At 50.3% G+C, this 9,342-nt stretch overlaps 1 non-coding gene across 1 annotated transcript; it reads right to left on the reverse strand.

The window, feature by feature from the left end:
* Window positions 1-593: 593 nt before the first annotated feature.
* On the reverse strand, window positions 594-687 carry TRNAT-UGU (transfer RNA threonine (anticodon UGU)). The gene is made up of 2 exons: window positions 650-687; window positions 594-629 (listed from the first exon to the last, which is right to left on the reverse strand). It is a non-coding gene; the product is annotated as a tRNA-Thr (tRNA).
* Between the last annotated feature and the right edge of the window lie 8,655 nt (window positions 688-9,342).

Raw genomic sequence — 9,342 nt, forward strand, 5'->3', positions numbered from 1 at the left:
CTCGACGCCGTATGATAAATTTGATTGAGTGAGTGGTGGTCACTGTCCCCAAGGTGACCACGAATCTGTAGTTCCCCTACCAGGTCATCCCCCATAGCCAACACCAAGTCCAGTGGGACCGTATACTTCCTGCGTTAGGTGAGCGGTTGGATTTGGCTGACTGCTTTTCCCAGCAGATGTCAGGGTAGTTTAGGTCCCCCATGACAACCATGTCCCTAGACTGTACGGCCTCTGAGAGCTGCCGCAAGCATTCCCAGTCTAGCTCTGCTCCTTGATGTGGTGGTCTGTAGCAGACCCCCATCACCAGGTCCCTTTCCCCTTGACCTCCGTGTGTCCTAACCCACAATGCTTTAACTTTCTCTTAAGACTCCCTTCTGTGCACTCACCTGAACACGGTCTGAAACCAATGATGCTAATGCGCAGAGTTCAGACTCCTCCTGCTCTCCCCTCAACTAAATAGGGATGGGAGAAAACCCCTTCCCACGTCCCTACAGCTGGCCCAGGTCACCTTACTGCTGCTGCTGGTTCCTTACCACGGCACAGGCGCCAAGGGCGCACACACGCTTGCTTCAGCATCCCAAGTAAAAGTCAAATGCTCTAGGTGAGGCTTGAACTCACAACCTTAGCAGCACTTCCATAGGGTTGTTTTTACAAGTACCACATGCTAACCCACTGCACCACCAGAGCTGAACTGAAAGGCTTTTTGTCACTCTTTTAGAGCATTGGTTTAAAGTAATTGTATCTCTGCTATTGGCTTTTGGATTTAATAAAGACATTTGAACTGAGTTACTGACACGCTCAACCAAATTCTAACACAACATACAGGGCGCATCTACATGTGTCACTATGGCAACTTTACTGTGCTGTGTGTGTGGCACATGATTATTTTTAGCCGCTACTTCACCGTAGTGGCGCGCTATACCAGGGGAGTGTGTTGCAATGGGGAGGTAGCTGCTGTTTGCGTGTAGATGCCCATGGATGCTACATCGCCAATTTTGTTTCTTATACTGCTGTTTTTCCAAATGTTTCTAATAAATCAGAGAAAACTAGGGTTGAAAGGGGTTCCAGTAACTCATCTAGTCCAACCCCTTGCTAAAAGCAGGACCATCCTTAATTTGATCATGCCAGAGACTTGTCGAGCCGGGCCTTAAAATCCTCCAAGAGTCCACCACCCTCTAGATAAGCCGTCCCAGCACTTCACCAATCTCTTAGTCAGAAAGTTTTTCCTAATGTCCAGCTTGTTCACATCCCTTCTGTAGTAGGGGGCACAAAACTGAGCACAGTACTCCACATGTAACCTCACCAGTGCAGAAAAGTGGGGAATAATGACTTCCCTCAGTGCTGACAACACTCCTACTAATGCAGCCCAGTATGCTGTTAGCCTTCTTGGCAACAAGCACACACTGTTGGCACCTATTCAGCTTATTGTCCGCTGTAACCCCCGGGTCCTTTTCTGTGGAGCTGCTGCTTAGCCAGTTGGTCCCACGCCTGTAGCGGTGCATGAGACTGTTCTGTCTTAAGTTCAGGACTTTGCACTTCTTCTTCTGGAGCTTTGCCTTCTTCCCCTGCATGGCTGGTTTCAGGCCTGGCCATTCTTCCTTCCATGGGACTGCTGTGGGGACAGGCATGCCCCCAACCTGCCGCTGTAGTGGGGCCTTGTCAAGCCCCTTGGGCTCGGGTTGAGGCTGACAAAGCCCCCTTTCTGCGCTGTCTTGGGGCTGGCGTGCCCCCTGCCTCCCTCTGCACAGATGGATGGGGCCCTGGCATGCCTTTGTTTAGAGCGATGTTTGAGCACCCCGTGGTTTGAGCACCCGTTTGTGTAGAGTTATGTTCTACCTGTGATGATCTAGGAAGTATGCAAGAGGCAAGGATTTTTGGGTGTGATCACTTTTGTTGGACCAACTGAATGGTTGGAATTAAGTTAGACAAGCTTTCAAACGCAAAACGTTCTTTGTCAGTGTTTTAGAGCAGTTGCTTAAAGCAGGTGTAGTCAATCTGGGGTATGCCTACCCCTGGAGGTAATTTGAAAGGTCCCAGGGAATGTACAGGGGCGGGCGCAGATGTAGCACACCTGCTGCCTCACAGGAGCAGGGCCAGGGCGGAGGGAGAGCGGGGCCCACAGAAGCTGCGCTGCCGCTGCTCTGCCACTCACCGTGCCCCTGCTCTGTCTGGCCCTTGCCACCCCCCGCCACGTCTGACCGTTCGCCACCCCCACCTGCTCCGCATCCGGCTGCTCCCACCCCCCTGGGGGTACACTTTTTAAAGAAGGGGCTGCCGGGGGTACACTTACTAAAAAAAAGGTTGAAAACTACTGGCTTAAACTCACTATATATCTGCTATTGGCTTTTGGATTTAATAAAGACATTTTAGCTGGATTTAATAAAGACATTTTTCTGACATACTCAATCAAACTCTAACACAACATGCAGTGTTGTTCTGGCTTTTGAAGACTGCCCAGAAACCTGTGCTTTTTTATTAATTGCTGATCATTTTACAGCTTTTAGAGAAAAAGGAAATTAGTTAAGCTCTTTCTGAGTAGTAAGATACTCATGTTTATTAAAAGCTTAATGAAATTTGGGACAATAACGAAATAATACCTTTAAAATATTTTTTAGAAGTTATGCATTTATATTAGGGGCGTACCGATAGAGATTTTTGGGGCCGATATTGCTAGCTGATCTTTAAGGAGGCATATTTGCTGATACCGATCTGGTTTCCGATACAGCTACCTCCAGCTGGTTAACTCCGGTCTGGTGGAAGGGGAAGGAGAAGGGGAAGGGGAAGGGGAAGGGGAAGGGGCGTGGCGGGGGTGCAGATCAACGCCGCCTATGGTGAGGGAGGAGGCAGAGGGAGGTGCTGCCCAGGCGGGGTGCAGGGGACGGAGCCAGAGTTCGTGATAGGGGGCCAGCTGTCACCGCTGCTTGCAACCCGGGAAGGCACTGGGGGGACATGTGCCCCCCTGGATCTGTGTGGGACGGGGCAGGCTGCAGCCAGGACCGCGTGGGGCTCTTCTCGGCAGGGGCTAGGCTTGGAGTGGGTGCCGGCAGTGCTGGGAGGATGCTGCATCCAGCCCAAATTTTGCCAGGGCTCTGCTTCCAGCGCCACCACTGCCAGCCACTCGGTGCAGCCCTGGCTCAACGCCCCACCTCCACCCATGCACCAGGAAAACCCGGGGCTGCATTGGGCTGCTGGCAGCGGTGGCACTGGGAGCACAGCGGTGGTGAAATCTGGGGTGGATGCAGCATCCTCCCAATGCCACCGGCGCCCTCTCCGAGCCCAGCCTCCACCGAGAAGAGCTCCACGCAGCCCCGGCTGCAGCCCACCCTGCCGTGCACAGATCCAAGGGGCGCGCCCCCCCCCGCCCGTGCCCTCCCAGAGTGCAGGTAGCAGTGGGAGCCACCTCCCCCCACCATAAGCTGGAGCTCCCCCTCTCCACCCTGCCTGGACAGCACCTGTCCCCACCCCCTCCATCACCAGCGGGAGCCTTGATCTGCCCCCCACATGCCGCTTTCCTCCCCTTCCACCACACTGGACTTGCCAGCTGAAGGCAGCTCTCCACGCTGCCAGATGTGCTCCTTGCTTCCTGAGTGCTGTGCTGTGACTGCACAGCACAGGCATTTATCAGCCAAATTATCAGCCCCATCGGGCCGATATCCGATACAGCCAGTTTTATTTGTACTGATACCGATCCGATATCAGACCAAGGTATCAGTGCACCTCTAGTTTATATGATCGCTCACAGCGCTGCTAAGTGGTGCAAATCACAAGCTCTCTTATTGTACCTGTAGGCTTTCATATATGACTGCAAAGTTGCTAACTTTTCTTATATACAAAAAACTAGAACTCTGGGTTCCAAAATGATACCTTTTATTAGACCAACTGGAAAATGGCAAGAAAACTGTCCTTTTCTGCAGGCTTTCGGGATCAAAGTCCCTTCGTAAGGCTCTGGGAAAAGTGTAGATGTTACAAGATGGTAAAACGTCCCCATAGGTAGGAAAGAAACTTCATTTTTGCACAGAGGGAGCTGAAGATGGAGGGCCGTCCCTCTGGGTCCTTGAGAATGTCTTTGTGAGCTGTGCTGAGTAGCTCTTTGATGTGTAGGAACTTTTCTTATAACCTTTCAAGTAAAAATGCGAATTAAACAGATGCTTGGCTTGCATGTTAACATCCTATTTGTCAAAGTTGTAGTTCTTGTGCTGCTCTTTCTCCAAATTTTCCTCATAAAGATTTTTCATAATCAGCTATTAATTAGTACTTTTGCTTTCAAGTAACAGTTCAAAAAAATCAAAATGTATTAGCTGAGAGACTGCTCATTTTCAAATAAGAACAAAAAATAATCTTGTATTTTAACTTTTTCCCCCTCCAGATATGTCAGTTGACCAGTTTAAAAGTGGATGGGATTAAGTTGTCCTTTTGGTGATACCAAGCGTACATTAGGTTTGAGTGTAACCTCCTAAATCCCTGTTGTGCTGTGCTCTTAATGAATAGCTTCACCAAGGTTTTGGTGTTAACGTGCAAGACTATTTTATCAACCTTTGTTAATTATAGAGTTTTGAAATTGTGCTCTGTCACGATTGATATTTTCAAAACTGTACATGTATTCTTGATGATGTACTAGCAGTAAGATGCACCGATAAAGATGTTTTGGGCCGATACCGATGGCTGATTGTAGACCATCCATATTGGATGATACTGATCCAATTGCCAAGATGCAGCCTGGCAGCTTGGAGAACGGCATTTGGCTGGTAAGTCTGTGGGGGTGAAGGGGTGTTGGGAAGGAAAGAGGCATGGGGGCGCAGATTGAGGTCCCCCGCAGTGAGAGAGGGAGTGGGGCTGGGGCAGGGGCAGGCACTGCCCAGCTGAAGTGGGGCAGGACGTGAGACGGAGCCGCAACTCATCCGAGGGTGGCAGGGAGGGAAGGGGTGGCTCCCACTCCTGCACGCGTCCCCAGGGCAGGCTTGTTTGGAGATTTTGGTGCCAGGAGATCAAGTGCTAGAATAAAGTCGTATATTAAAGACCATTAAATCACTAGTACCACGTAGCATTCATTCAGGAGCTGTAAAGAATGAAATGACTGAGCTTGTCTTGCATTTAAAAGCTTTTCTAACTTGATCTTAACTACACAGTGGATCCAGTAAAAAATATCACCCTAAGAAACTCTTGCCTCTCTCCTAAGAAAAATACAGTCTCATTAAAATCACCTATTATAACAGAGGGTTGTAAACTATACCTTACTTTTAAAACAGGGCTGAATGGTGGTCGTGGCGATTATAAACCCATAATCCATAGACGAGTGCTATCTTCAACTGTTTGAAGAAGTAAACAGATAAAAAAAGGGGGACAAGCCAGTGCAGCTTTTGTAACGGGAAACAATTTGTCTCTAGTCTTTTCTTTCATTTGAACAAAACCGGTGGATGAAACTGCAGTGGAAGAGGTCACAGAATCAGAGAAAATGAGGGTTGGAAGGGACCTCAGGAGGTCGTCTAGTCCGAGCCCCTCATGAGGTGCAACTCCAGGTGTGCTTTGGCCCTCCTGATTTCGTCCCTGCATGCCAAGCAGTACTGTTATGCTCCTTCCTAGTCGTTGGTCCAACTTTCTACTTCTTGCACGCTGCCTTTTTGTGTTTTAGCGTGCTGAGAGTTCCCTGCTAAGCCGACCTGGTCATCTGCCATTCTTGCTAGTCTTTCTGCGCATTGAGACGGTTTATTCCTGTGCCCTCCGTCAGGTTTCTTTAAAATACTGCCAGCTCTCCTGGACTCCTTTTACTTTCCGATTGGCCTCCCAGGGGAGCCCGCCCATCAGCACTTCCTGAGTGAAGGGAAGTCTGCTTTTCTGAAGGGCGGGGCTCGTACCCTGCTGCCTGTCTGCCTCCTGATCCTGAACTCAGTCATCTCGTGGTTGGTGCTGCCCACGGTGCCATTCACTGATTGATTCCCCACCAATTCTTCTCAGTTTGTCAGCAGGAGGTCAGGAAGAGCATGGCCCCTACTTGGCCTCTGCACCGCTTGCACCAGGAGGTTGTCCCCAGCACTCTCCAGCACTTTCCTGGTGTGCCTGTGCGCTGCTGTATTGCCTTCCCAGCAGATGTCGGGGATTGAAATCCCCCGTGAGAACCGTGGCCCGTGATTGGTAAATCCGCTCGCTGTTTGAAGAAAGCCTCATCCACCACTTCCTCCTGGTCTGGTGGTCTGTAGCAGACACCCACCATGACATCACTCGTGTTGCTCTTCCCTCTGACCCGAACCCAGAGACTTCCTACAGACCTAGCTCCAGTTTCAGACCGGAGCTTTGAGCCGTTGTACAGATACTTGTGCATGTGCAATTCCTCCGTCTCTCCTCCGCTGCTTGTCCTTCCTGAACAGTTTATATCCACCCATTGCAGTGCTCCAGCCATGCGCGCTGTCCCACCAAGTCTGTTATTCCAGTCATGTCATGGTTCTGTGACTGCAAGGACTTCCAAGTCTTATTGCTTATTTCCCAAGCTTCATGCATGTGTGTACAGACACCTGAGGACCTAGCTGATTGCTCTGCTTTCTCAGGAAGAATGAGAGGCTTTCCTTTTCCCTCATTTTCCTGCACTTCCTCCAGGTCACCTGCTTCCCCACTTACCTCAGGGCTTTGGTCTCCATCCTCCAGCGCACAGAGTTTAAATTTTAAAGCCTTCCTCACTAGGTTAGTGAGCCCGTCTGGAAATAAGTCGTTCCCTCTCTTCGTCCTGTGTCTCCCTAGCAATCCTTCTTGGAACAACTTCCCTTGGTTGAAGAAGCCAAAGCCTGCTGGTGTCACTGTCTGTGTCGCCATGCATTGATCTGCAAGATGCGTCTGCTTCCGATCAGGCCCTTCCCTTTGACCAGCAGTATTGAGGAGAACACCACCCGAGTCCCCTTCCTCTTCACCCTGGCACCCAGAGCCCTGTAGTCACTTTTGATCTGCTCAGGGTCGCCCCTGGCAGTATCACGGGTGCCGACATGGATGAGCAGCATGGAGGTAGCCAGAGCCTGGATGAGTGTGGGTAACTGCTCCGTGACCTCTCAGGTCCAGGCTCCAGGGAAGCAGCAGAGCTCCTGAGACAACAGGTCAGGCTGGCAGACGGACGCCTCTTCCCCTAGAGGAGGGAGTCTCCAGCCACCCCCACCCTTCACTTCCTCTTGGTGGCAGTGGTCTCGACCCTCCCTCTCTTGGAAAGGCTTGGCCTGGCCTCTGCCACCGACGGAACATGCTCCTCCTCTGCTGCTGGGGCTTCACGTCTCTTCTCCAGGCAAACCGCTGCAGGTGGGCGTGAATATTTCTCCTTGCTGCAAGAGGTCACAAGCTTTCAGCTTCTGCCTTCCTTGGCGTTCAAGTCCTCTTCCTTCTCTAGTGCCGCCCTTGGCAGTCTTGTCACCACAGTAGAAGTATCCTCAAGCATCAAATTGATGAAGTTGTCATGGTGGAGGATGCTTTGGAGCCTCGCCACCTCCTCCTGTAGCTCTCTCGCCTGCTTCCCGAGGGGCACCACCTGAACGCGCGGCTCACATCACAGGCTCCCCCATCTCGCTGTCACTGAAAGGAACCTGCCAGCGGCAAACCCCGTGGGGTAGATGGTGAGCGCTCCTGCCTGGGTGGACACCTCACAGGTAGGAGCCCAGAGAGAGCTGGCAGTGGCAGTGGCTCGGGGATTTTGATGTCTTCCAGGCGTGTCGCTGGGTTTCTTAATCCGCTCCCTCTCTCTGCTCGCCCCTCTTTCCAAGCAGACCTTTCCTAGCAAACTCCCTTGTAAACTGGCCTCTGTGCTGCTCCTTGGTCCCAAAAGCTTCCCTTTCCCCTGCTAACCCGCTTCCTCTCTCCAAGTTTACGGTGAAGGAAGGTGAGGGAGAGCTTCCAGATAAATTACCTAGCAAACGCCGCCTCCAACTTCCCTCTCACTCTGGACTCCAGTTAAGCAAGGAGCACAAGAACTGGTCTAATTGCTGTGTTTTACCGACTTACACTAAATAGATGTAGATTAGGTACTCTCAATTAAAGAAAGGTCTTACATTAAAGGCTCCCCTTTAAAGAACGGGGGGCAAACTGACCTGTGAACTAACTTTAAAAAAACATATTATTTCTATATATAAATAGCTACATGTCTATATAACTGTACCTCTAACACAGTGGTTCCCAAACTGTAGGTCACAACCCCAAATGGGCTTGAAACATCAGCAGGCTGGGGTGGCAGGGGTGGGGGGCTATGGGTGGGGAGCGAGGGGTCATGCTGAGGAATGGGGCCATAAATGGATCGTGCTGAGGAAAAGTTTGGGAGGCACTGCTCTGACAGCCTGCCTTGTGACTGCTGTGGTTTGCTTGACAGTCCAAACCACACTTTTACAGTTACACCGCTCTTAGTCTTGTTACAAAGACTGTACTGTGCAGTGTGCACACCCGTCACCGTCACATTGAAACCTGCAAACTGACTTATGAACTGTTTGCAAACTGCCCCGTTTGCTGCCCCTGGTCACGCAGAGTCTCCTTTTCTCCCCTCCTGGCCCTTGCTAAGACTTTTGTCAGACAGAGGTAGCAGTCCCCCAGCTTGCAGCACTCCCAGCTCCTTAGAGCACGTGCCCAGACATACACGCAGCCCCAGCTCACTTTCCTTCCAGGGGTTCGGGTCAGGTGCCTGGCTCCTCTTCCCTCGTCTCCTTTGCCCTGTTTGCTGCCCCTGTTCACCTTGTTTCTCTCTACTGAGCCTTTCAATGTACCTCAGTCTAACGTTTATCTTTAAATTCTCTTTTATTTAGAGCCCTTGCTTTCTGTAAGTGCCTTCGTTGCATCCCAAGAAGGAAAGCTGCTGCATCATTGAACCAGTTAGTCTCCAGTGTGCCACCCTGCCCAGATTTCTTCCAAGGAAGGAGTAGTGGATGTGATCTCTGCAAAAAGAAAGCTTGTCTGGTAAAGAGCAATTTTCCTCTTTAAGTAGCTTTTGACATTAAAGCAAAGAACTCTCAATACCATATTTTATGTACTTTTGAAAAATGGGCTGTTTACTTCGTTCTGTCTGTGCGGGATATGCAGATTGAGGACTGTACTGTGTCATACACAAACATCTGCGACCCTGGGTAGAGTATGTAATGCTGTAAACGTTACAGTCCACGTGCTTGCACAGAGCATTGCATAGAAACTAGAAGAGTTTGTGCCAGAGCCAGGGGCACAGGAGTGGCTTTTTAAGAACTGTCCTTATGTCTGTTTCTTTTAGTTTGTAGAGGTTAAAACTTTCTGAAACATTATGCAAAGCTGAGGTATAGCACCCCTGCTAATACAGTATGTAAATATTCTCATTACATTTGGGGGGCATATTTCACCATTTTGACATATAGCAGTGCTATA

Source organism: Alligator mississippiensis, chromosome 1 (assembly GCF_030867095.1).
Source record: "Alligator mississippiensis isolate rAllMis1 chromosome 1, rAllMis1, whole genome shotgun sequence".
Lineage (NCBI taxonomy): Eukaryota > Metazoa > Chordata > Crocodylia > Alligatoridae > Alligator > Alligator mississippiensis.